The sequence below is a fragment of the Haliotis rufescens genome, unplaced genomic scaffold (assembly GCF_023055435.1).
Source record: "Haliotis rufescens isolate VD_foot unplaced genomic scaffold, xgHalRufe1.0.p SCAF_1, whole genome shotgun sequence".
NCBI classification, from domain to species: domain Eukaryota; kingdom Metazoa; phylum Mollusca; class Gastropoda; order Lepetellida; family Haliotidae; genus Haliotis; species Haliotis rufescens.
The window spans coordinates 35,151,356-35,173,099 of NW_025963779.1; the positions used below are offsets into that span (position 1 = coordinate 35,151,356).

A 21,744-nucleotide genomic window follows, 5' to 3' on the forward strand; every position below is an offset into this window, starting at 1 on the left:
CAGGTGCGCGACCGAATCTTTATGAATAAACATTCAGGGTGTTAAATTATTGAACCATAGAGGACACCACATGCATGCGTTTGTGTGTGGGGTGAGTGGGGGGGTTGAGAGGAGAGAGAACACCACGTGTGTGTGTGTGTGTGTGTGCGTGCGTGCGCGTGTGAGAGGGAGAGAGAACGCCACATGTAGTATGCGTGTGGGGGGTGGAGAGAGCACCATTCACATGTGTTTGCGTATGTGTGTGGTGGGGGGGGGGGGGGGGGGGAGCTAATAGAGAACACCACATGCATGTGTGTGAGGGTGTGTGTGAGAGTGAGAGAGCACCACATACATGTGTTTGTGTGTGTGGGGGTCTCATAGGGGGGGGGGGGGGTCTCATAGAGAACATGACATGCAGTTGTGTGTGTGAGAGAGAAAGAGAGAGAACCACATTCATGTGTTTGGGGGGGGGGGGGGGGGGTCATAGAGAACACCACATGTTTACAGTATCAAATAACTAATTAAAGAATATACCGTCCATATGTGTTTACATTGATTTGTCATGTTAACATTAATAAGGCCCCTACCAAGATCCACCACGGCACTATAGTGATACAGACATGTTGACAAGCGGGCTCCTGACACCCAGAAGTAACGGTCAGAAGCATGATAAACTACATTAAGTGTGTCAAGAGCTCGTGTATGATAAGGGCATTGACACCAGTAGGTCTCCTTCCTTTGACTAGACACCCAATGCGTATACCTCTATGTACCAAACATAGACAATAGTGTAATATATTGCATCGATATCTGCTCCAGACACACCGAGTACTCGAAGAAACTACTTACAGCTAGGACAATCGGGTATAGAATAACACATTGATAACTGGTCAATTAAATATCTGATCACATGGCATTGCATATATATCAGTACACCGCCCGCGAGTGCGCCATTCGGTCAAACTCAATACCTGCTTTGAGTAACATGCGATATTTACTAAGAATCTACCCGTAAACGCATGACTCGTGTACGTACAGCGCTGTTGACAGAACGGAAATAGATCACGGCACCTCGTTGCCCCTCCGTCGGGGGTGCACAGTCAAACAGTGCAAGAAATATGGGAGAGAACTGTGTGTTTCTTAATGGCGATGTAAGGTGAGTACTGTTTCTTAAATACAGTGTTTAACGCTGTGGTGTCACTCCCATATCAAACCTACTGTCACGGCTAAGGCGTTCAATATGAAATTGATTATTATATAAGATATAACATGGCACGTACCAAATTGTAGCAATGTATGCTTATTAAAAAAACGAATTAGTACCAGGGTAGAATAAAAATGCTGTCACTAAACAAAGATGCATCAAAAATAAAGTTATATAACATTTTTGCAAAACAAAATATCTTACCTTATAACAAGCTGCACACTAGGCCACTTGGTCTATGCGAGATGTTAGGCTTTCTCTCCCGTCGTCAGTACGCGTGTCCTCTAGGTACCGTCCTGCACACAGGACTAGGGGTTTATCTTCCTCTGAGTGAACGAGACCCGGGTGGGAAAACTTGTGAGACCAACATTCAAGACACGTGACCACGTTCACACACGGGCGGGACAGCCATTGAGCTGAATATATATATATATATATATATCCTTTCAAGCGCTGTGAGAGCCGAGTGATGGTGACACATTAGTTATCTAACACAAGCCCGTGTGTCTGACATGAAAATGCTTATGTAGTACTCTTCACTCGCCCTACACATGACATACCACACGCGTGAGGGGATTGCATGTATCTTGCCGTCGGCTTCCCTAAAAAATACCTGTATGTATTACAGCAACACTAGAACACACGTGAACAAATAAAGACGAAATTGTTCAATCAATAGTTGTTGGGTGTGTTTAGCGATTACACATATCTGTAGATTTTACATTGGTGTTAATTGAAATGTTTAAGTAAGACAATGACGATTTCTATGTTTAAAAAAGGTGTCGTAATGGTTACGTAAACATGACCTAATTTCACGTCTCCTCGAACTGCCTTGTATAAGAAAGCCGAGGAATGTTTACAGAAAGTCGGGGACAGATTTCACATGTCCGAAGGAATACTTTAACCGCGCATGCGCATTACATATATAGAGAACATGCACCTTGGGCAAAAATCCATTAAAGAGTAAATATTTGGGAAATAAATACAGATACCTTCTCATACTGGAAATACCTTTTGTCGATCGATGGAATATGTGATATAAGTCCATTCCACAGTTATTTTCAATTGCGCTGTTCCTTTTAGGGGACATTTACAGAAGATGTTTGTTCGCAATCAACACACTCGCTGACCCATGCACTTTTCCCTAATGCGGCAAATATCTTTACTACGTGTTCAATATGCTTGCAAGCAAGTACACAAACAAAACGACAGCAGATAATCAATAACGTCATTGCTAGAAGGCTCAGAATTGTGATGTTATATCTTCCGTTAAAGAAAACACACATGTTCATCAATACATTTTAATTTAGATACCAACTTTCGTGAAAGCCCAGGCATTCAATCCCAATTTTATTTTGAAACTTGTTAACATCGAATATAGGAAAGTTTACATTTATGGTGAACTTAGGTAAGTATGGCAGGCAAATTGTTCTGTGTATTGTGTTAAAATCGAAAGAAGATCCAGAGATCTGGTGTAAATGTAGGAGAAATAATTCTTCAATCAATGTGTCATTATTTTTGTTTTCTATAAATAGCTCTTCGCGTGTACGTTATATGGGACTTTTGGTAGCTGAGAGTCAACTAGCATTATCTCACACACAAGACATTGGTAAAATATGGTAGATCACAGCGATATAATAGATAATAAACGCACTTGGCAGGTAAACATTAAACATGTATACTAGGTTTCAGTCTTTAATTCCAATAAAAGGAAATACACATGCAGTTCCAATCTGATAAAATATACTCAAGGCAACATTAACCATAAACATGTTTTTCTTAATGATTTTGCGAATTTTATATCGGATTATATTACGATATAAATATCTTCTCTTCTTTTTGAATATTTAAATGTACCGGTGTGTAACTGTATTTAAGTTAGACGCCAAAAATGTTTATAAAAATTCGAAATTTTAAACTTAAAATTATTAAAATTAAATTTCAAGCAATTGCTGTTGTACTGTGTACTACTATTTGTTACACATCGACGTCTCCATCATCATTGGCAGTAGGGGTCGTTCAGATTCACGGGATCTCAGTTTAGTCTGACTGCGAGGACCGCTTCCGTGGTCTAGTGGTAGAGCGTCCAGGGTTCGATCCCCGGCCGCGTCATACCAAAATACATTAAAAGATGGTACTTGTTGTTACCCTGTCTGGCGCTCGGCATTAAGTGGGTAAAACAAGGACTGGTCGGCTCGGAATCAGTTTTCTCTGTCTGAGTGGGGTGTTCATGTTAAACCGTGGCATGGTATCTTAATGGACTAGCACTATAAACCGGCATCAATCCAAGCACACACACACACACACAAATACACACATAAATTTGCTTCTGAAAGACAATGACAGCTTGTTCAACAGTGAGAATCTTGAAGTTGATGAACGTATGATGATGCATCCTGATGTATGTTAATACTACCACCTCATATAGTGTGTTCATACATACAGTAAACTACGTTTATAACGAACACGTTTATAACGAACTGACGGATATAACGAACTATTTTTTTGGTCGTGTCCTATTTTTTGGCTGTATATATTCCGTACATTTGCTTATAACGAACTACGGTTATAACGAATTAATATTATTGGTCCCTTTGAGTTCGTTATAACCGTAGTTTACTGTACTTAAATATGTGCGAAGATACTTCACAGTTATTGGTCACCCAGAGAACTAAAACTTCCAGCGTGATTCAACTGTTAACAGATGATTCAAATTATTGAATCGTTTGACAAATAAATTACTTCATATAAGTAGGTAATATTTTAGCACTAAGTATACCTGATCACTTACATCACTATCAACTCGGTGAATATTGTACGAGAAAGCTTCGAATCCACATTTACCATGCCCCAATGACGGGTACACGTGGTTAACTGTGCTATGCCTTCTTCCACTCTTTGACAAATGAAGCTGAAATCACAATTCGCTTTATCCTAACTTGGCCACAAATGTTACAAAACAATAACAAGTATATGAACAAATGTGTTTATTTACAGTGAAATCTCGTTTACTCGAAGTCCCAGCCGTTCGGGCCATAACTATACATATCGAGTTATCCAGCGTTCGAGACAAGCGGATTGTCGATTTATTTACAACAGTGCTGGTAAGGCTTCTGGTAGAGCCAGAAATGTACAGCATCTTCAGCGAATGTCTGTTCAATGGAATCCGAGTTATTATAAGGGTTCGCTGTTGGTATATTAGTGACAATTCACGTTTACACAATGTCAAGTACAATGTCAAGTCCGAGGTGTTAATACCTTACAAGTACACAAGTACCAAGAAAAACACACGTACAGTTTCAGTTTTTCCATCGTCGTCGTCGTCGTCGTCGTCGGCGTCATCATCATCATCATCATCATCATCATCATCATCATCATCATCTTGAACACGCTTATAACGAACTGACGGATATAACGAACTTACTTTTTGTTCCGACTGGAGTTATACTGTATATATGCTTATAACGAACTACGGTTATAACGAACTAAAATTAGTGGTCCCTTTGACTTCGTTATAACCGTAATTTACTGTAGGTCTTCAGTTTGGATTTAAAGGCGACTAATGAAAGGGCGCATCTGAGCTGTAGGGGGAGAAAGTTCCATAACACTGTTGCAGAATGGTGAAAAGATCTGGCGCCAAGGGTAATTAACTTTTAGGGAGGTACTTCATAGAAGGAATCAATCCTGACGGAATACATCATTCGTTCAACATTTTTCACTGAAAAATATTAGGCCTGCGGAAACGATTTGGGTCCGAACGAAGCTAGTTTTGTTTGTGTAATTACTCCGTGGAAACCTCGAAGCGCTGCATAACAAAACTATTCGGGATGTATGGATCTGTACTTAACGTTTTCCCAAAGGAGACTAATTGCGTTCATATAAATATGTAAATTATAACTTGAAATATGTACCTACTAAATCAAAAGCTGTAAATTGTTCCTTCACCAACATTTTCAGAAGGTTCGAGAAATCAACCTCAAGATAGATTAAAGTACCATGTCTCTGGCTTGCACTCCGGGGAACCGATATGCAATTTCGGCCTGATGACAATATTTGGGATATGAGAAAACACGTGACCCAATGAGAAATATTACTCATTCCGGGATCAGGAAAGCTCCATGCCTCCAACAAAAGTTAAATGCATTTTCCGTTTGATGACATTGGCCATTTTCAGCCCATCACATTCTTGTTATTTGCATTTGGAAACATAGTTACTAGTTCTTTAAAATATTAAAGAACGTTTAGCATCTTCTATTCATTGGAAGTAGACCACCGCGACCCATAATTATTTTCATACGATTGTCATCACTTGCCACGCATTATATAACCTCTCCATGCAACAGACTGATATCGGAAGAAAAATGCATAGTAAATGGCACACATAATTTACGAATCACCTTCACCATGACCTTGACCTCACGATTTTTTTTCGATCGCTGCCCCGTTCTATGGATGACATGTCCCGGGTTTCATTGAAAGTGACCGCTTCTCGATTTAACTGGCGGAACTATTTTTTTCAGGCTATGACCTTTGGGGAGACCTTGACCCTTGACATGATTGGTCAATGTCTCAAAACATTTTCCCAGAAGTATAAATAATATTCAATTATTACTGTATCTTTGCGATGACCAAGGACCGTGTGGTTTCAAAAACATAACGCGACAGCGTCAAATTCTTACAAAACCTCCAAATACTCGTATCCCAATTTACTTGGGGCTGTGGAATGATAATTATGATAACATGGTCTCTACAGATAGATCTTCTAATAACCATTTACACAATAAACCCCTTATCAAGACAGACCGCTCAAGCTACTTGGTGTTATATGTCACGTGTCTAAACATGTTTCTCTTTCCAGCAACAGAGGATCGAAATAAACAGACATTTCGCCTCACCAGTGTACAGAACAGAAACAGTAAAAATTTAAAACGTTCTCGCCAGGGAATAATGATTCTCGATTATCCGCCGAAATAGATTTCATTATGCGTAATGGATACGTATAGAAATGGATCACTGAAAATCAGTGATGACACCAGGCGAAAAGGGCACATTCTGCCCTAGCGAAAGCACCAGCCTCGACAGATTTTGAATTGAAACAAAACTAGTGAGTATACTTTCGATTTTGAAGAATGCCATCCAGTTATATTCAGTTTATTTGTTAATGTGTTTGTGTTGTGTATCACTTTCTGCACTTCACGTAACTTGCTGTTTGATTACTTTACTTATGAATGCACGCCAGAATATATGAATTATTTCCACTCTGTGACTATGGCAGCTGGTAAATGCACTTTTATTACAATTCTACTTTTGTTTGTTTGTTGTTTAACGCCGCACTCAGCAATATTCCAGCTATATGACTGCGGTCTGTAAATAATCGAGTCTGGACAAGACAATCCAGAGATTAACATCATGAGCAGTGATCCACGCAATTGGGATCCATGACATGTATCAACCAAGTCAGCGAGCCTGACAACCCGTTCCCGTTAGTCGCCTCTTACGACAAGCATTACAACAGCACTGCTAAGGCTGATACGGTACGGTACTTGAACACTTGAGTCGGGAACATGAACTTATCGGATGTCAGTGACCTTTGGTCTTCAGTTCCATATATCTACGAGTTTATTGTGAGTGCACTCGCCGTTTGTTGACAACACACTCCGGGGGACGACTCAAAGGGGAAATTAACACGCCCACTTTGAACTCTGTATCACTCTATCAACACTGTCAACCTGCGTTATGTAATAACCCCTTAATCCCTTCATTTATCTTAATATTCAGCCCGAAAAATGTTATATAACGTTTCGGCTCTCTTAAAGGGCAAGTGTACACGGATACACTTACTCGAAGTAAACAAAAACTTCTAATATTTTACTTGAGGCAAATATTTCTGGGCCAATTGTACCACGATCGTGCTCTTCACTCGAGACAGGGCTTCTCAAAAGCTTTGTGAACACCTGGTGTTGCCATGCATGTACAGTAAGACGTGGCTGTATTTTGTTTGATACTTTTGGCTTCACTTGTGTTTGGACACATATGCATGAAATTCATTACACCAAGGGGGGGTACGGATGGCCCAGTCGTCTAAGGCGCCGCGATTCGCTGTGCAGAGTTGCGTCCCTTGGGCAAGCCAGAAACCTATGGTTGTGGGTTCGAATCCCGGTTCGCTCCAATTATGTTTCTAGGTTTGTCAGCACCATACCCTTGCTCGTGGGTTTTACCGAAGTGGTAAACGTCTGAGACCTGCATCATTTCGGGCTTTCCTCCCACATTAAACTGACACGCCTGATATAACTGGAATAATGTTAAAAGCGGCGTTAAACCCAACACACTCACTCACTAAAGAGATTGCACTGGGTGTTACTATATGTAAATTTATAATTGTTCTTGGTTTGACCTTGTCCAGCCTATATTATCCCATGGGTCAGCAATTAACGAGACAATTCAGTTTTGTTTGTGACATAGTACAGAATATGACATGTAGTTTCTTTCTAGGTGTTGGCAGTAAAACACCCAGTTTGGCTGTCCGTGGTGAAATGGGCTGGATGTCGCGTTTTTCAAAGCCCCAAAAATGAGATATGATTAGGCATAAGTTGTACAGAAATGAACAGTTCCTAATACCGAGTGTTATATGAAGATTGTCTAACATGTTTTTTAAAATCATGGGATAATAGTTTTTTTCAATATGTTCAATTATCCTTAGATACAAGTAGCATATTTGTGTAATATATATTTTTTTGCATATATTTTATTATGCAAAGATCAATGGATTGCCAGAATTGAAATAAGGACCTATGCAATGATCTACGGCAATCTAATAGAAATAAACTTCGTACCTATAGACAGATTAAGAAATGATTTGTATCTGAACCATCTGTCACTGAAATCCTACAAAGATCATACCGTAGGTACTTTGCCTCTTGAAATGTAAACTTGTAGATGTACACGCCCCAAAACACAGAAGAGAATAGAGTTTGTAAGTAAATCACACAAAATATTGGGGGGGGGAAATAATATTGCCTCAATGTTTTCCCCTAAATAAAGCGTTCACTGGGCCCTGAAGAAAAGCTTTTCTAGGTACAAAATAAGTGTTCGAAAGAAATAATAAGAAAGAGATTGTGCGTCTTGATGTACTGAGAAAGAAAATAGGAATGTCTTTAGGGTATTGGATGGTCGATGCCTTGAGGTGTTGACTGTTCTGTCGAACAATTATGTTTTTGTTGGCACATCACATTGTGGGTTGCTATTGTGACCTTTATTTCGACGTGTCTACTAAAACCCCACGCGTAGAGCAAAGTTCACATTTTAAGCATAAACTTTAAATATATTAAGCGAAACAAGGCGTGGAAAAGGTCTTCAGCAACCCATGCTTGCCGTATAAGGCGAATATACTTGTCGTCAGAGGCGACTAATGGGATCGGGTAGTCAGGCTCGCTGGCTTGTTTGATGTACATGTATGTCTTCGTATCCCAATTGCATGGATCAATGCTCATGGTGTCAATCACTGGGTTTTCTGGTTCAGACTTGATTATTTACAGACCGCCGTCATATAGCTAGAATATTGCTGAGTAAGACGTTAAATAACAAACTAGCAAACAAACAATTCACCATCTTAAGATGTTTTGTCTTTGGTTTGGAATTTCATCAATACTACAATTAATCATCCAAACGTAATTGCAATAAATTCCGCCATAAAAACACAATACTTTTAATCTTCCTATCTGTGTTACACAATTCAACACCTGGCCGCATCATACCAAACGACGTTAAAACACCTGTTTTACCCCTGCCTGGTACTCGGCTTTGTGGGTTAAAACGAGGACTGGTCGGTTCGGATTAAGTATCATGTGTCTGAGTGGGGTATCCATGTTCACGCCGTGGCATGCTATCTCAGTGGGCCAGCGCAATCAAACCGGTCACACACAAACAACCACCTGCACGTCGCTACATAGTGACAGTGCAATGCTCTTTAACGCAACGTTAAACCTCTACCCTGTGATGTATGCATTACTAGACCATGTTGTGGAGGTATGTATGTCAACAAAACTCACCCGAACCCCATGTCATCTACACGCAACACTGTAGATAACACTCTGGAGCCTACCCAAATGACACCAGTTATAAATACTTGTAGTATACCGAGGTTTGACTGACTGACTGACTGACTGACCGCTGCTCATGCACAAACACTTGCTTGTCCACCTCTGCCTCGATTATCTACATTTGTGATCGCTGTACTGTGACTGACGTTATAATTAAATGAGATTCGAATCCAGGACATCTACTGGCATTTTCCGTTGCAAGCATCATGTCCACATTTGTAAAAAAAACGTGGTATTCACTTTGGCATCATAAACCACGCATCCTTTATATGTTGTGTTTGGTGTAATATACATGAGAAGAACTTCAATTTTGTTGGTGTTTCTTTGACTTATGCTAGCCAGGCAGGTTTCGTTGTCATTGAGGTATATAACGTTATCCACAGCATCTTGACATCACAGCACTCTGGAGTGGCGTCATGTGGGTATACAGTTGTGTGAGTACACATAGCAAGGATGTGCGACTGAACATAACGGATAAATGGATTGAGGCTAATCTGTTCAGTTGGTAGTGTAGCACAGTTGCGTCCTTAGCCGTCACGAAGTGGCTCCCTTTGAAAAAAATTAAACACGCCTCACTGAGTCTTGTTCCACATCACAATATAAAATATGTGAAGTCTTATCACACACTGACGTTAACTCAAGGACAATGTGTCAAGCTAATGTGTATCTTTCAATAAAGGCCATAATATTTATCTGACCAATCTTCTAGAGCTATGTTTGCTATTTTTAGAAAAATACCAGTATTAGAAGTACCAATTGACTGTCAACTTTAACTGTTTGACTATCTTGTTCAACCTATATATATATATTGTTCTATGGATCTGAAGTCTTGGGCTTCGAACATACTGTTAAACTGGAACGTGTTCATTTAAGATATTGTAAATATATTTTGAAGGATTGGCAAACTACCCCTGATTTCATGGTGTACGGGGAATTAGGGTGATTGATACCCATTAAATATCCATGTTAAGTTAAGAATGGTATCATATTGGTGTAAATTAGTTCAATCAGAAACCAAATTATCAGGAATAATGTACAAACTTATGTTGAAACTCTAAATTGCCCACTCAGAGTTTAAGTTCCTACTAGTAAATAAAAGCCAACGTATTTTACAAAGTACAGGTCTGAATCACATTTGGCTGTCTCAGGAATTTCCTAGTGTACAATGGATAAAGGCTAACGTCAAAACTGTTCTTATAGATAATTTTTTACAAAGCTGGAGCAGTAATAAAGTGAATTCCTCATAAGGACACTATTATAATCTGTATAAAGATATCCTCTCAGTAGAAGACTATTTATTGTATTTACCTCATAATTTACAATTTGGCTTACTAAAATCAGAACCACCAACCACCGACTGCCAACTGAAACTGGTAGATGGTATAATCTAAATAGGGAAGATAGGCTTTGCTCTCTCTGTTAAATTAAAATAGGTGATGAATTCCAATTTATACTAGAATGCCATGAATTGGACCATTTAAGAAATAAATATCTCCCATTATATTATTGTAAATATCCAAATACTAAAAAAATTGTTTCACTTATGACTTGTTCTTTTAAACCTCTTCTCTTACGACAAGCCCAATATGTAAAATGTGGACTGAGTATGCTCCAGGAACAATTGGCTCATTTCTTTGTATATATGTCTCTCTTGTCAACTTCTTTATGCCACCACGGTGATTCATGAGAAATAAACATCTTCTTCTTCTTCTTAATAAACATTAGCTTTCGCGGTGATGCAGAAGTCAAAACAGCTGATTCAATCAGATATGGTTATTGTAATTTAAAAGCTGCGATTTACTCGTCAGAATCATGGTATAGAACTCAATATATTATAACACCCGCAAATCAGTAAAAAACACATCTTTATCCCCCAAATCACCCACTCACCTTCAAAAGAATTCCCCTCATTACACGAAAATGACGGAAGCATAAACGGTAATAATTTACACTCACATAGTGACTTTGCACAGAAATCTTACTTATAGGGAAGGATTGTTACAAATGTTAATATAGTATGACGACCATATGTTATGCCATCATAACTGTAACGACCACCTTTTTTCGCGACTTATCAAGTTCTCTAATAATATGCCTTCTTATGACAGATATTACAATCTATCAACTCTGTGAAGCTAAAAGTAATTTATTGCATTTCTCACCCAGGGTCATTGAAAGAGAATACCTTCAACAGTTCTATTGCAAACCAACTTGTATTGTTTCTTATCATTCTGTTTATAGCTTTCATGTATTAGAATCTGTCTGTGATTGCACAAAAAGTACCTCATAACCTGTAATAGGTGGATCATTGATGTGTTTTTACATGTGTTTATCTTGTAAACATTAGGTAATACTGTAATAAAGTATCTGTCTATCTGTCAGTACAATTTAAAAGATGAAAACAACTACAGTAGAACATGGATATAGCCAACTATAAGGGACCGGAGAAATCAGTTCGTTATATACGTTGTTCGTTATATACGTTTTCGCTCGGAAACGTCCGCCATCTTGGCTAAAGCAAAACACAATACACATACACGTTTATACACGTTTCCTCCCGCATCTACCGGTGATTCAGTTAAAAAGTACCCAATGATACAACTTCAAAACATTTTGATCCAATTGTAGGATCAATGTTTGTTTTACAGGCAAGATTGGTCCAAATTACATGGACGGGTAAGATTAACATGATGCAAGTTTAACAAGGTCGAATGGTCACCAGTGATTGTGTTGATTGTGTATTATCATTCGTGGAACAATGCACTTTTGCCTCGCAATGAGAAAACAATCATGCATACTACCGCATCTTAAGATATCCCAGCACTCTTACAATCAGAATGTTTTGTTGTAAACACGGACACACATTTCATCTGCGTCCCCAGTAGGAAGTCATCAACACCTTTATCACAAAAAACACGTTTCCAGACACTGATCAGTTACCAACAGTTTGATAGTCGGTGTTTAAAGCCATTTCTCCCCAGGACCCCGTCCAGCTCAAACCTGCTTTATTGCTGTATGACTGGTTCTACGGGTTAAAACTGCCCTTCTTAGCATTTGATAGAGGTGAGGGGAGATATGGTTTAACGTCGCATTAAAGATTATTGCTGCTTGTACTATTCCTGACTTCTGTGGGTTTTATAATGATAACCCATTTAGCCATATTTTAACAAAGTCATGGATAACTAACATGGACACAGTATACTGACTCCGAGCCGACCAGTCCTTGTTTTAGCCCTTAATGCCTAGCGCTAGCCAGGATAAGAACAAGTACCATCTTTTGACGTCTTTTGGTATTACGCAACCAGGGGATTGTCACTACTAAAGTCTTAACAAACAGCAACATAACATGTCATACATAAAGGAACATTCACTATTAGTATATATGGCATGCTTGAAAGTGTTGAAGTCAAACAACGAAGGATGCTCTTACATTCGGAAGTCAATAAGGCACCTGGTAGGAACGATAAGCTTGTCACACCGCCTCGCTTCAGATGACCATTAAGTGATTTAAAATTACTCTACAGAGCAGATGTGATCATCCCAAATATAGCCCTGCATCACGACACATAAATTTCAGTGTGCAAGTCAGTGAGCAAGTCAGTGTGCAAGTCATTGAGCAAATCAATGTGCAAGCCAGTGTGCAAGTCATTGAGCAAATCAGTGAGCAAGTCAGTGTGCAAGTCAGTGTGCAAGTCAGTGTGCAAGTCAGTGAGCAAGTCAGTGTGCAAGTCAGTGTGCAAGTCAGTGTGCAAGTCAGTGTGCAAATCAGTGAGCAAGTCAGTGTGCAAGTCAGTGTGCAAGTCAGTTTGCAAGTCAGTGTGCAAGTCAGTGAGCAAGTCAGTGTGCAAGTCAGTGTGCAAGTCCGTGTGCAAGTCAGTGTGCAAGTCAGTGTGCAAATCAGTGTGCAAGTCAGTGTGCAAGTCAGTGTGCAAGTCAGTTTGCAAGTCAGTGTGCAAGTCAGTGTGCAAGTCAGTGAGCAAATCAGTGAGCAAGTCAGTGTGCAAGTCAGTGTGCAAGTCAGTTTGCAAGTCAGTGAGCAAGTCTGTGTGCAAGTCAGTGTGCAAGTCAGTGTGCAAGTCAGTGTGCAAGTCAGTGAGCAAATCAGTGTGCAAGTCAGTGTGCAAGTCAGTGAGCAAGTCAGTGAGCAAGTCAGTGTGCAAGTCAGTGTGCAAGTCAGTGTGCAAGTCAGTGAGCAAGTCAGTGTGCAAGTCAGTGAGCAAATCAGTGTGCATGTCAGGGTGCAAGTCAGTGAGCAAATCAGTGTGCAAATCAGTGTGCAAGTCAGTGAGCAAGTCAGTGAGCAAGTCAATGTGCAAGCCAGTGTGCAAGTCATTGAGCAAATCAGTGAGCAAGTCAGTGTGCAAGTCAGTGTGCAAGTCAGTGTGCAAGTCAGTGAGCAATTCAGTGTGCAAGTCAGTGTGCAAGTCAGTGTGCAAGTCAGTGTGCAAGTCAGTGTGCAAATCAGTGAGCAAGTCAGTGTGCAAGTCAGTTTTCAAGTCAGTGTGCAAGTCAGTGAGCAAGTCAGTGTGCAAGTCAGTGTGCAAGTCAGTGTGCAAGTCAGTGTGCAAGTCAGTGTGCAAGTCAGTGTGCAAATCAGTGTGCAAGTCAGTGTGCAAGTCAGTGTGCAAGTCAGTTTGCAAGTCAGTGTGCAAGTCAGTGTGCAAGTCAGTGTGCAAGTCAGTGAGCAAATCAGTGAGCAAGTCAGTGTGCAAGTCAGTGAGCAAATCAGTGTGCAAGTCAGTGTGCAAGTCAGTGAGCAAGTCAGTGAGCAAGTCAGTGAGCAAATCAGAGTGCAAGTCAGTGTGCAAGTCAGTTGGCAAGTCAGTGAGCAAGTCAGTGTGCAAGTCAGTGTGCAAGTCAGTGAGCAAGTCAGTGTGCAAGTCAGTGTGCAAGTCAGTGTGCAAGTCAGTGAGCAAATCAGTGTGCAAGTCAGTGAGCAAGTCAGTGTGCAAGTCATTTGGCAAGTCAGTGAGCAAGTCAGTGAGCAAATCAGTGAGCAAGTCAGTGAGCAAGTCAGCGTGCAAGTCAGTTTGCAAGTCAGTGTGCAAGTCAGTGAGCAAGTCAGTGAGCAAATCAGTGTGCAAGTCAGTGAGCAAGTCAGTGTGCAAGTCATTTGGCAAGTCAGTGAGCAAGTCAGTGAGCAAATCAGTGAGCAAGTCAGTGAGCAAGTCAGCGTGCAAGTCAGTTTGCAAGTCAGTGTGCAAGTCAGTGAGCAAGTCAGTGAGCAGGTCAGTGTGCAAGTCAGTGTGCAAGTCAGTGTGCATGTCAGTGAGCAAATCAGTGAGCAAATCAGTGTGCAAATCAGTGTGCAAGTCAGTGTGCAAATCAGTGTGCAAGTCAGTGTGCAGGTCAGTGTGCAAGTCAGTGAGGAAATCAGTGTGCAAGTCAGTGTGCAAATCAGTGAGCAAATCAGTGTGCAAGTCAGTGTGCAAGTCAGTGAGCAGGTCAGTGAGCAGGTCAGTGTGCAAATCAGTGTGCAAGTCAGTGTGCAAATCAGTGAGCAAGTCAGTGTGCAAGTCAGTGTGCAAGTCAGTGAGCAAGTAAGTTTGCAAGTCAGTGTGAAAGTCAGTGTGCAAGTCAGTGAGCAAGTCAGTGTGCAAGTCAGTGAGCAAGTCAGTGAGCAAGTCAGTGAGCAGGTCAGTGAGCAGGTCAGTGTGCAAATCAGTGTGCAAGTCAGTGAGCAAGTCAGTGTGCAAGTCAGTGAGCAAATCAGTGTGCATGTCAGGGTGCAAGTCAGTGAGCAAATCAGTGTGCAAATCAGTGTGCAAGTCAGTGAGCAAGTCAGTGAGCAAGTCAATGTGCAAGCCAGTGTGCAAGTCATTGAGCAAATCAGTGAGCAAGTCAGTGTGCAAGTCAGTGTGCAAGTCAGTGTGCAAGTCAGTGAGCAATTCAGTGTGCAAGTCAGTGTGCAAGTCAGTGTGCAAGTCAGTGTGCAAGTCAGTGTGCAAATCAGTGAGCAAGTCAGTGTGCAAGTCAGTTTTCAAGTCAGTGTGCAAGTCAGTGAGCAAGTCAGTGTGCAAGTCAGTGTGCAAGTCAGTGTGCAAGTCAGTGTGCAAGTCAGTGTGCAAGTCAGTGTGCAAATCAGTGTGCAAGTCAGTGTGCAAGTCAGTGTGCAAGTCAGTTTGCAAGTCAGTGTGCAAGTCAGTGTGCAAGTCAGTGTGCAAGTCAGTGAGCAAATCAGTGAGCAAGTCAGTGTGCAAGTCAGTGAGCAAATCAGTGTGCAAGTCAGTGTGCAAGTCAGTGAGCAAGTCAGTGAGCAAGTCAGTGAGCAAATCAGAGTGCAAGTCAGTGTGCAAGTCAGTTGGCAAGTCAGTGAGCAAGTCAGTGTGCAAGTCAGTGTGCAAGTCAGTGAGCAAGTCAGTGTGCAAGTCAGTGTGCAAGTCAGTGTGCAAGTCAGTGAGCAAATCAGTGTGCAAGTCAGTGAGCAAGTCAGTGTGCAAGTCATTTGGCAAGTCAGTGAGCAAGTCAGTGAGCAAATCAGTGAGCAAGTCAGTGAGCAAGTCAGCGTGCAAGTCAGTTTGCAAGTCAGTGTGCAAGTCAGTGAGCAAGTCAGTGAGCAAATCAGTGTGCAAGTCAGTGAGCAAGTCAGTGTGCAAGTCATTTGGCAAGTCAGTGAGCAAGTCAGTGAGCAAATCAGTGAGCAAGTCAGTGAGCAAGTCAGCGTGCAAGTCAGTTTGCAAGTCAGTGTGCAAGTCAGTGAGCAAGTCAGTGAGCAGGTCAGTGTGCAAGTCAGTGTGCAAGTCAGTGTGCATGTCAGTGAGCAAATCAGTGAGCAAATCAGTGTGCAAATCAGTGTGCAAGTCAGTGTGCAAATCAGTGTGCAAGTCAGTGTGCAGGTCAGTGTGCAAGTCAGTGAGGAAATCAGTGTGCAAGTCAGTGTGCAAATCAGTGAGCAAATCAGTGTGCAAGTCAGTGTGCAAGTCAGTGAGCAGGTCAGTGAGCAGGTCAGTGTGCAAATCAGTGTGCAAGTCAGTGTGCAAATCAGTGAGCAAGTCAGTGTGCAAGTCAGTGTGCAAGTCAGTGAGCAAGTAAGTTTGCAAGTCAGTGTGAAAGTCAGTGTGCAAGTCAGTGAGCAAGTCAGTGTGCAAGTCAGTGAGCAAGTCAGTGAGCAAGTCAGTGAGCAGGTCAGTGAGCAGGTCAGTGTGCAAATCAGTGTGCAAGTCAGTGTGCAAGTCAGTGTGCAAGTCAGTGAGCAAGTCAGTGTGCAAATCAGTGTGCAAGTCAGTGTGCAAGTCAGTGAGCAGGTCAGTGTGCAAATCAGTGTGCAAGTCAGTGTGCAAGTCAGTGAGCAAGTCAGTGAGCAAGTCAGTGTGCAAATCAGTTTGCAAGTCAGTGAGCAAATCAGTGTGCAAGTCAGTGAGCAAATCAGTGAGCAAGTCAGTGTGCAAATCAGTGTGCAAGTCAGTGTGCAAGTCAGTGAGCAAGTCAGTGAGCAGGTCAGTGAGCAGGTCAGTGTGCAAATCAGTGTGCAAGTCAGTGTGCAAGTCAGTGAGCAAGTCAGTGTGCAAGTCAGTGAGCAAGTCAGTGTGCAAGTCAGTGAGCAAGTCAGTGAGCAAGTCAGTGAGCAAATCAGTGTGCAAGTCAGTGTGCAAGTCAGTGAGCAAGTCAGTGTGCAAGTCAGTGAGCAAATCAGTGTGCAAGTCAGTGAGCAGGTCAGTGAGCAGGTCAGTGTGCAAATCAGTGTGCAAGTCAGTGTGCAAGTCAGTGTGCAAGTCAGTTTGCAAGTCAGTGAGCAAGTCAGTGTGCAAGTCAGTGTGCAAGTCAGTGAGCAAGTCAGTGAGCAAATCAGTGTGCAAGTCAGTGAGCAAGTCAGTGTGCAAGTCAGTGAGCAAATCAGTGTGCAAGTCAGTGTGCAAGTCAGTGAGCAAGTCAGTGTGCAAGTCAGTGAGCAAATCAGTGTGCAAGTCAGTGAGCAAGTCAGTGAGCAAGTCAGTGTGCAAGTCAGTGTGCAAGTCAGTGTGCAAGTCAGTGTGCAAGTCAGTGAGCAAGTCAGTGTGCAAGTCAGTGAGCAAATCAGTGTGCAAGTCAGTGAGCAAGTCAGTGAGCAATTCAGTGTGCAAGTCAGTGAGCAAGTCAGTGAGCAAGTCAGTTTGCAAATCAGTTTGCAAGTCAGTGAGCAAATCAGTGTGCAAGTCAGTGTGCAAGTCAGTGAGCAAGTCAGTGTGCAAGTCAGTTTGCAAGTCAGTGAGCAAGTCAGTGTGCAAGTCAGTGTGCAAGTCAGTGAGCAAGTCAGTGAGCAAATCAGTGTGCAAGTCAGTGAGCAAGTCAGTGTGCAAGTCAGTGAGCAAATCAGTGTGCAAGTCAGTGTGCAAGTCAGTGAGCAAGTCAGTGTGCAAGTCAGTGAGCAAATCAGTGTGCAAGTCAGTGAGCAAGTCAGTGAGCAAGTCAGTGTGCAAGTCAGTGTGCAAGTCAGTGTGCAAGTCAGTGTGCAAGTCAGTGAGCAAGTCAGTGTGCAAGTCAGTGAGCAAATCAGTGTGCAAGTCAGTGAGCAAGTCAGTGAGCAATTCAGTGTGCAAGTCAGTGAGCAAGTCAGTGAGCAAGTCAGTGTGCAAGTCAGTGTGCAAGTCAGTGTGCAAGTCAGCGGTAAGGGGAAAGTTGCACTTGTTAACCATCTTTTAGACTTTGTTTTTGCGCTAGCGTACGCCGGGATTAAGTTTGATTGACCAATGTATAAATACTGCGGAATCAACAATGAAACTTTGGTGTTGATTTTAAATCTCTATTTTGTGTTCTACGCGTTGTTTGTTTGGTGTCGTTTTGAATGCATTATATTGAAAAGGTACAATGACAGTTTTGTCTGACAACGTGTTAACCTATCACAGTTTTGTTTCATCATATTTATTCACAAGGCTTTAAACTGTCTCCTCCTGACAGACATTGATATGATGCATTTGGGTTTTCTATTTCAGATCGTGGACCATGAAGATCTGGAGTAGAATTGGTCTCCAGCAACCCATGCTTGACGTAAAAGGCGACTATTGCTTGTCGTAAGAGGCGACTAACGGGATTGGGTGGTCGGGCACGCTGACTTGGTTGATGCATGTTATCGTATCCCAGTTGCGTGAAACGATGCTCACCATATCAGTCACTGGGTATCCTGAGTGCGGCGCTAAACAACAAAGAAGTAAAGTATTTCAGATCCTGTCCTAAGATATCCTTATTGGTTAACTGCCAGATATGTGGTAACCTCAGTTGACTCAGGTCACCTACATTTTGTTCATCAAATATGTAAAACGTCAACACCAGACAATAAACAGTCTCAATTATCAGACGAAACAGATCATTCAATCGGGCGTAAAAGGAAAATAGCTGTGAAAAGTATATAAATTGATCACTGAAAATCACTGATGACTCCAGGTGTTCGCGAACAAAGGCTCCTACTGTAAAAATACCGTGACGCATATTACGTATTAATTTTTTTGTGAGAGTTGAGTATTTGCTTTTCTTTAAATCTGTCTTAACATATATTCGAAAATGTTCTTTTATCAGCTGATGGAAATTGCAAGCAAAATTAGAATAACATACAAATATGTACATGTCATCGTCGATTATTTTATCTCCATTCCATGATGATATACATACCCTACACCTATACGCCACCAAAACATCACTGCAAAGTGGCATCACTATCTCCATCACCCGTATCGCTAACCTTCCACAGAATTTCTGTCGCTGGTTAACTTGAATTCAACGACCAATAAAAATGTTCTTCTTGAAGAACAAATCTACAAATCAAAATAGTGGCCGCGTTTAAGTGAGCCCTCGATACTTTTCAAATAAAGGAGTTTACATCGAATCATAATGAACTTCTATCTGAAAAAAAGATATTATCTTCAGGAAAAGATTTCAGGAGTCTAGTGTTTGTAACATTGTTACTTCCCCTTTACGGAATTCACGTGACCAACATTGAATAATTTGATTAGCTGGTTATAATTAGAGGACTCAAAATCTTGATGAAATTTTGTCACTGTGAATAGATGACGAAAAACACATTAAGTTATTTATTTAGCTATTAATAACCAGTATTTTAAAACATGTATTTATATAGTATCTTACTCTGAAAATAATATATACTCGTATCGAACCGAATTTAAAAGAATTTACTTTTAACTGAAAAGATCTTTTCAAAACCAAACATTTCATTTGTGGTTGATACAAACATTCATAATATTACAAAAATGGAAACTGTGTTACCTTGAAGCTTTCGGCAGTCGGTTGGCATGAAGAAGCAAGCGAAATGGAAGAGAACGTACTGTTGTCTTCTATTCATTTATTCATGAAGTTAATTAAAGACTGCTCTAAAACTGTTTAGTTTTGACAACATTTGCATAACTGAGGCCCTTAAACAAAGTACAGTTTGAGATCATTCATTATAATGAAGATATCCAACATGTGGTGGAATTAATCAACTAAATTCATATTTTTATGTAGGGAGTAATTATAAGATACATCTCTTTAATGATATATAATCAGCCAATGGGCCCGGATGACATACATAGAGCCATGATGCTAGTGCTGGTGTTAAGGACAGGATATCTGAAAGGAGAGCAAAACATCCCATCAGTTATGCCCAGCGACATATTTTGGTTCTGTAAACCCTTGGCCAAAAATGTCTCTATATTATTATCCCTGACCTATCATTGACCTATCATTCAGAACCATAGGCCTTCTACACCATCCAAGTCTTCTCTTAACTGAAAGTTCATATTTCACTCCCGGTCCAGATCACAAGAAGACATCGGGCACGGAAAGACCCATTCCTGTAGTGTAGGTGTGATTGACGAGGACCACGGCATTAAAACATGTAGGCCACAAAATCCATGTGGAGGCATCTACTAAATTATGTTTATATTGCAACACGAGACTTAAGTGCGTTCTTCATGGTTACCGCAGGAAGGAAATGTGACAAATACGATTCTGTTTGAAAGTTTCAAACTGTTTAATGTTTCTTCTTGGTGGATGTCGCACGAGGAAATGTGACAAATACGATTCTGTTTGAAATTTCAAACTGAATTAAAATATGTTTTTCGTCATGATGGATATTGTCATGAAGGAAATGGTATAAGTTCTTTGGTGGACAGGAAGGAATTTTTTTTCGTTTGTCATTTGTTCTCCTGAAAAAACACGAGACACGGCTCAAAATAATGACTTGCAGTATAAATCATATTTGTCACTGATGACATTGTCTATGTCGGGAGGGTAGTTATTAACTAAATTATTAGATAAATAAACATAATATTTATTGAGGACGCAGTTAAATATTGTTGTGTTTGAACGACATGAAAAAGTTGCCAACAACCAATTATTCTGAACCAAATCCCTCTTTAACCTCATGTCAGTTTGGAAGAAGACAAAAATCGGTATTCTTAATGATAAATGTATTCCATGCTTGACATCCGGGTTAGAATTGATCTCCAGCAACCCATGCTTGCTGTAAAAGACGACTATGCTTTTCTTAAGAGGCAACTAACGGGATCGGGTGGTCAGGCTCGGTGACTTGATAGATGCAGGTAATCGTATCCCAATTGCGTAAATCGGCGCTCATGATGTCAATCACTGGGTTGTCAAGTCCAAACTCGATTATTTACAGACCGCCGCCACATTGTTGGAATATTGCTGAGTACGACATACGGCCAAATTACGGTGTGGTCGCTATTTTTACCCAACGAAACAAGAGACAGTCTGGTTTAAGATATAGGAAAGCCAACTACTGCTCTCTGACCAATGAGTGCTCATATTACAGAGCAAAAACTTTCTAAACATGATTTTAATCCGTTTTGACAAGCCTGTTGTTTCGAAAGAATCATAAACAAGGACAGTTGGACAGGTTCCTCTCCAATCTCTTTCAGTGTCTTGTGATCTTTGATGTTTTGAGGAAAAATAACGTTATCATTTCGAGAAATATCACCAAGACAGGAAACAGGCTTGCATTCAAATCTGTTTTATACGAATAAACGAAAAAAAGTGACAAGCTGTAACTGTCTTGTCAAATGAATCCGTGGTTCAACATCACGGTACAGTATTTGACCGTCACGCTAAAACTCTCCTCAAAGGTCGAGCTGAATAACATAGCCGACAGTATGTGGAGTGAAAGAAAGAAAGGTTTCTCAGGGACAGGAGAGAAATCGGTCACACAATTAGCTTTTCACTGAAGCGGCAACAGCTTTAGTAAGTTGAAAAGGAACTGGTCAGTTATTATTTGGGTTTGGTGGATGGCCGTGAGATTGGTTATAAGACTGGATAATATTTTATTTTGCTGACCCCCACTATTTCATGTAACATTTGCCATCCCCTCCCTATACATGATACAATTTCTATAATGCCCCTCTCCCTTCCCTATAATAAACTACCAGTACCTAAATAATGTTCAAATATATTTGAAAAAATATTTGAAACAAATAGAACTATGCCACACCCTAACCCCTTCACCTACGTCCTGTTGTGATACATTTTGATGACGCC

At 40.9% G+C, this 21,744-nt stretch overlaps 1 protein-coding gene and 1 long non-coding RNA gene across 2 annotated transcripts in view; one reads left to right on the forward strand and one right to left on the reverse strand.

Annotated features, from left to right (window-relative positions):
* LOC124139491 (solute carrier organic anion transporter family member 2A1-like) overlaps nt 1-1,784 on the reverse strand; it is a 28,220-nt gene extending 26,436 nt beyond the window's left edge. Inside the window, exon 1 of the mRNA XM_046506588.2 lies at nt 1,388-1,784. The gene's annotated coding sequence lies outside the window, so the exon portion shown is untranslated. The remainder of the gene's footprint in view (nt 1-1,387) is intronic.
* On the forward strand, nt 778-20,771 carry LOC124139493. Its single transcript, XR_006861791.2, has 3 exons — nt 778-1,135; nt 6,042-6,287; nt 18,192-20,771. It is a non-coding gene; the product is annotated as an uncharacterized LOC124139493 (long non-coding RNA).
* Nucleotides 20,772-21,744: the final 973 nt, after the last annotated feature.